We start from the raw sequence: 6965 nt of genomic DNA, 5'->3' as shown, positions 1-6965 counted from the left end.
GGGGGCGGAAAAAATGTATTTTTAAAAGTCTTGTTTTACAAGTATTAAAAGCAATGTTTAAAAATCAAAATACTAGAAGATACTCTGGAAAAACTGACTTCTAAAGCACAAGACTTTTCTGTGACAACTCCCAAACAATGTCACAACTCCTGAAAATCCTGCATTCAAAGGATTCAAAAGGAACAAAGGTACGATCCAGCTCAAGTAACCCTCTTTAATGGCACTTCAAACTCCATAATCCAGCAGTCCATCTGACCAGTCTCTAAAGAATGCGTCGAGGCACTCTGTGGCTACAGAGCAAAAGGGTTGGCATGAACCGACACATCTTTAATGCGAACCTCATTGAGAGGTCAGTAGGTTTTCTCATTCACAGGCAGCTTCTCCAGCTCATCCAGGGTCTCCAAGCCATCAATAACTCTGGAAGAAAAGCAGAAATGCTGGGAATCTCCTAATAATGATTTAGATTTCACAGCTGAGATATCTCAAAGCAGTTTACAGTGAAGTATCACAGGGCAAAGACTTTGCAAGCAAATGGTACAAGTAAGACTGCCAAAACATTATATATGGCATATATTTTGAAAGGAAATATTAAGCACCCGTGACAGATTCTGCTGAAAAGCACAAACAATTCCCACTGACCTGACAGTATCATAGTTTACACCAGCCGTAGCTGTATAAAGACCCTGGCTGCACTTCCTGGCAGGCAGGACCGACCAATCATACCGTAGGTTTCAGTAGCAGCAAGCTGCTCTCCATACCAAAACTTCACTGTGAATGACGGAAATCCGATGGCCGGAAAATCCATTTCCAAATGTGAAACTATCATTTCTAACCTTCTGACTCAAAGACAAGATTGGACCGAATCATAAATAACTGTGTAAATCTAGTGGTACAAACATGCTTAAGCTTTCGGATCTCCTGTCAGGCTGAAGAAGTGGCAAGAGAGATTGTTGTAATAAACCTCTTATTTTTTTTGTTTAAGTAACTAGCTCTGGTAAACCTTGATAGTTTATTTCCCAGTAACGGACTTGGCAGAAAACACCTTGTGCTGTTCACAGTTCAGTTCAGTCACATTCATCAACGCTTTGAATCTAGGACGCCGGGACTGCAGGCCAGCAGGGGCTGCATGTGCTGTCCTGCTGATTCTGCAACTGCAGCTGGAGTATCTTAAAACTGCCACAGAAAACCTGGCAAAGTTCCCCTGTCAGAGCCTCTACTCTTTTCTAACAAGTCTAAAACACCTACTGTCAATCACACTTCTAAACAACTCAGAAATGAAGGGAACACCTGTATTTAGATGCCTATAAACAATACATTTGATAGAAAATTGTATTTTCACATTTCAATAGTTTCCTTTGAATATTTTACTCCATTTAATAAAGGCAACTTTTTCTCAGCAGATTCACTTGTACAGTAGAGACTTTTTAACAAGCAAAAGAAAAGACTACCATGATTTTGAGATAGAAAAAGCAGAATCTGAAAGACTCAAAAATCGAACATTTGCTTTAAGGATCCATTATCAGTAGTGTCTATTAAGAATGTTTTAAATAATGATGCATCTTAAACAAGCTCTGTGGTTTTTATCTGACCAACAGACAGTTCCACCTAAACAGAAGTACAATCATCAGTACCACACCCATTGCCAGATTCAGTCCCAGATCAGATTCTTGTTTCTCAGTAAACCCTACAACCATGTATCCAGTTGTTCTGCAGTTTGCTGAAAATCAGGCTGCAGCCCTTTGGCCATGGATGAAAAGGCAAGCTGGAATAACTGAGGGGGGGGGGGTGGGTGTGTGGAGGCAGAGAAGAAGAAAAAGAATGGTCCATTATTGAGGTAATTTTTAATATCCTTATTCCCTGCAGTGAAGAAGGGAGTGGCATTTTCGAGCAACTAATTCTGGTGACAGTGCAAGAGCATACATTTACATATATACAGCCAATATTTTAAACAGGTTTAGAACCAGAAGCTTCTAAATTTGCATTGCATGTGCCCTGAAATATTCAGATCCTCCACACGCTATGGTACGGTGGCTTGCAGTCGGATCACTTACTTTCCAAACACAGTGTACTTCATGTCTAGGTGCGGTTGCTTGCCGTAAGTGATGAAGAACTGTGATCCATTGGTATTTGGGCCATTGTTTGCCATTGAAACTACCCCACGGACACTGTGCTGAAAGAAGGGAAAAACCTCAACATGGATACACATGTGTAGAAGCAGGGCTTTAGCCTGCACGAAGTGCTCTGTGACTTAGTACTCTGCTTCAATACCATTATCAGGAAAAAAATCTCGACTGCAAATATATTCCAACACAGTCCATAATTAGCTCCTCAAAATTGCCCTTACAATGAAAAATTACTTCTTTCCCTTCAGAACATGAAAAGCACTTACAAATTCTTTCTACTTCTGTTCTTGGTGACGAAAACCCTCAAACTTAACTTGCCAAGTACAGAAATGCCTGTTCCCCTTCTAACAAGAAGCTTTCTATCCCTTTATTGCAGGATTAGACTTTGCTTCACAGTTAATAGAAAGGTATTTAATACAGTACAACACAATGCTGAGTGTTCTCCAATCCGTAAGGAAAATCCGTATGAAAATAACCGCATATTGCGAGCACAGAAATACCTTCAGGTATTCGCTGAATTCGTCTTCAAACTTCTTGCCCCAGATGCTGTTACCTCCTTTCCCAGTGCCTGACAAAGAAGCACCACAATACACTACTGGATTTTCAGACTGAAAATTCTAGAAATAATGTACTGTTATAACATTTTACAACAAAGACCACAGATAGCCTGTAATTCATTTGAGGCAGGGATCAGGTGCTCGTGTCTTGTTACTCAGCAGAGACATAACTCTAAATAAGGGACATCTATTAAGTAGCAGAACAAGGCACTGACATATCCTCAAATTAAATTCAGTATGAGTACAAACCCGAAGTTGAATCGGATTTTCCCCCAAACAGTTGACGCTGTCTGGGACATTTCCCCCAAATGCTTTAAAGGCAGTGTAGCCTTTCAGGCAGAAATCAGAGAAACCACAATAGCAACTGCTACCCGTTCCACCTCTGGTGAGCCAGCAGAACCATCATATTTAGTGGAAACAGCTGGAAAAGTCTGTAGAATGCTTTACTACTGCATGTTTATTTAGAACTAGGGTAATGGCTGCTCCTCTGTAAACTCATCACAGAAAGCTAATCTCCCCATAAAACCCTCTGTCAACAAAACAATAATTCTTATATTTTACTTTTACTTTGTTTACATTTTGGTTTTAAACTTTCATACTTAGAATTTCCTTTTATTTATATTTTATTTTCCTATAGAGAGACCCGAACAGAAGAATTTACCTAATGGATCTCCTGTCTGAACCATGAAGCCCTTTATATTCCGGTGAAATATGCATCCATTGTAGTAGTTACTAGCACAAAGAGCCAGGAAATTCTAAGGAAGTGAAACACACCACATTAACAAACAATTCAGAAACAAATATCCTCTCACTAAAATGACAGCACTGGCAAGACCAAGTCTAACCCTTTTGCCTCTGCTTTGCGTGGTGACCACCTGAATTCCAATTGCCACAGAACAGTCATAAGCAAATTATAGTTAATGTGCCCCTTTGACAGTGTCACAAAGGATTTTAAATAAAGCTTACAGCACAAGGCTGTCTGACTTGAGGAACAAACAAGAAGCCTAAGACATGCTCAGAAGCATCACTCTCATTCAACATTTTGTAAATGTCAATTTTGTAATCAACAACTTCATGCCTCAGTTTTATTAGTTAAAAGGTCAATTATTTGAATTTAAGCTTAAGTTTATTGCAGAAAGGAAAACCTGGGGCCTCTGACAAACTGGGAGCGATTGTCACTCTCTTAAAACCAAATCTCTGCAAGTGTGAGCAAACCCAGGGAAACTGGGGAATCCCAGGCCATGTGCCGTATTTCCCCATAAGGGCAAAGGGCACTTTGGGAGATGCTGGAACTTGAAGTGGCCCTTGGCTAAACTTCATCTGGTGAGAAACGGGCAGCAAAGCTCTAGGCAGTATGACACAGTGCACGATTTCCACAAGTGGCATAGGCACTGTACCGGCTTAAAATATTAGTATTCTGTTACGTGAAAAGATGAATTGCAAAAGCCACTTCACCTCCTCTACAGTCTTCACTATTTCTACTGCTTTGTTCTGACACTAGGCAATCCCGCTTCTGTTACTTGACTTACTTCGCAGGTCTTTGGTGTCCGCTCACAGAACAGTTCAATTTTAATATCGCCTACGTCAGTATGCAGCGTGACAGCCTGGGCAAGAGGCAGAAAATAATAATGAAATCAGCAACGAAATACTAACAGACTCAGTTTGATGTCCTAGCACCACCAAGAACATACGCAAACGTTACATGCATATAAACACTGTTCCGCTATTTGGCCACAGGCAAGGCTACTGTCAGAAACCTTCCTCTTCCTCGTTTCCAGTGAAATGACCAGAAAGCACTTGGTCTCATTTAGTTTCAGGACACATCAAGTTCAGCACAGGAATGCAGCAGCTCTGTTTCACGCTGTTACACTCCAGAGATACATTAATCATTTGCAAACTGCACCTGCACAGTCACTGCATTGCAAAGTTGAAGAATCGAGGTTTTCTCCATTTCAGGTGATAGTGTGGCACACACACCTCACTGCTTTACAGTCAGAGGAACAACTGATGTGTGTTAGTTGCCAGAAGCCTTTTGAGTGATAAGGCTAGTTCTGAATGGCACCACATAAAATCTGCCTTCACAAACAAGCAAATCTGCACAATGACACACTTTTCTTAAGAATTTATAAATAACCTTCACAAAATTTAAAATGGCAGCTACCCATCCACCTAAGCAAATATATCTCTATAGGCCAAATATATCACAGTACTCCTATGGAAAGTGCTAAACTATGCAAAAAAAAAAAAAAAGATACTGTGGGTTTATACTCGGGAGAAGCGTACAAGAAAAATCAGCATCATGCCGATACTGGCATACTTTCCCAGAAGTATACGAGTGAAGAAGTGAAGATAGTAGTCTACAATGTCCATGAAGATGCTCTAAGAGGTGTATGGACAGTTTAAGACACACGGTCTTACCTTCGTTTCCTGATTTGCAAAAACTGTAAATGCCTGCAAGTGTAGGTTACATACACTCAAGCAGGACTGTGTGTTTGCGACCTGAACAATGCTTCCATGGTAAAAGAAACCAAACTGGATTACCAAATATTGGCCAAAGTAGGATTAAAATTTAGGCTCTGAGAACTGAAGGTCTAATTATATTTTAGACCAATGTAACCTGTCCTATTTTCCTTTCTACAATATCTCGTTAGAAGTCTGAAATGAAAACCTAAACTTTTCATTACCAGTTCTTCACAGCAGAATAAAATGCGTATTCCTTTGAGATGCAGAGCAGATATTCAGTTTCCACTAGATGACCATTTCAGGAAGAATTAAAATATATAGAAAGGGCTATTGTTCTCACCATGTCTGCTTATTCAAAAGCTGAGGTAGATCGTCTACAGCAATTTTCTGCAAAGAAAACATATGAACATATGAAACCCGTTGGGCTTTTTCCTAACAGTCCACAGTTCTTTTTGATTCTGAAATATCTGTGTGGTCCTATGCTTTTAAAGCACACAGTTTTACAGTGCCATTCAAGCGACTCTGTGGATAAACATTTTATTGCAATTTACTTGTAACTATGCAGCATGTAAAGAACTAGAAAGGAGCAGAACAAAATAACGTAGAAAGAGGGGTGGGGGCAAAAAACCCTCTCCTAGGATGAAGGTCTATACGAAGCAATCTCAGCTTTTCCAAAGAGTATTTTTTTATAAATGACCGAAATTAACAGAGAAAAGCCACATGCCAGTTCCTAAAGGGAGGTGTGATTCGGAGCCACCTTCTGACAGCTGCCAGTATCTGCAACAGACAGCTACCTGCGTTCGAGCACCGGATCAGACTGCCTTTATCGTAGTAGTAGTTTCAAATAACAGCCTTTGGAAGGATGACGATAAACCGCAGTTCTGTGGAAATCAAGAGCTTTAGAGGCCACTCTGTTCTGCGTGTGCTGCCCTCCCTGGGCAGCCCCCAGGTTCGGCGAGGCCTCAGGCAGGCGCCGGCGGACCCGCCCGCCGCGGCCCGGCCCCTCACCCCGGCTACTGCCTGCCAGGGTGGCGGGCCGCCAGGACGAGCACCGGGCCGCCAGGACGAGCACCGGGCCGCCAGGACGAGCACCGGGCCGACAGGACGAGCACCGGGCCGACAGGACGAGCACCGCGGCGCTGTGCACCCGCCGGTTAAGCCTCCCAAGGGACGAGCGCGCTCCCCGCAACCCAGCGGCCCTCGGCTCCCACCTGACCAGCGATGGCTCGGAGCTACCGCTCCTTTCCTGCCGATGCGAGGTACTTGCTCCGACGGCCTACGCGCACGGCACGCCGGCTCCGCTCGCTCGCCCCGCTGCTGCAGGGCGCGGCCCGGCTCCTCCACCGGCGAGCGACCCACCCAGGACGCCCGCCATCCCCGCGGCCGCCAGCTCGGCCTTCCCGCGCCGCCCCGGCGCCCTCCCCCTCGCCTGGCCCCACGGAGGCCTCGCACAAACCTGCCGAGGCTGGACGCGGGCCCGGCGCCGGCCGCCGGGAAACGGCTCTCCGGCTCCCCTCGGGCGGGCAGGAAGGGGCCGGGCTGCCCACGCCGCGGCTCAGAGCCGGCCCGGCCCGGCGCGGCGAAGAGGCCGCGGCCGCCCCCCTAGCGCGGCGGAAGCGGCGGGGCCGGGCCGAGCGCAGGTTCCGCTCTGCAGCTCCGGCTGCGATCCGGCGTGAGGTAAGCGTGGGGTCCCGCGGCGGCGCTTCGAGGCTGCCTGCCCCGGTCCTGCCTGCTTCCCCGGCCCCCGCCTCCCCCCCCGCGAGAGGCAAACGCTTCTCCGGTTAGATCCCGCGGGTCGGTTGCAGCGTGCGCGGATGGGTGA

At 45.2% G+C, this 6965-nt stretch overlaps 1 pseudogene; it reads right to left on the bottom strand.

Annotated features, from left to right (window-relative positions):
• Positions 1-5050, bottom strand: LOC141962695 (peptidyl-prolyl cis-trans isomerase-like 3; annotated as a pseudogene).
• Between the last annotated feature and the right edge of the window lie 1915 nt (positions 5051-6965).

Source organism: Athene noctua, chromosome 7, assembly GCF_965140245.1.
Source record: "Athene noctua chromosome 7, bAthNoc1.hap1.1, whole genome shotgun sequence".
Taxonomy (NCBI): Eukaryota; Metazoa; Chordata; class Aves; order Strigiformes; family Strigidae; genus Athene; species Athene noctua.
The sequence above is the reverse complement of the archived record's forward strand: the minus strand, read 5'-3'. Positions and strand labels throughout refer to the sequence as shown.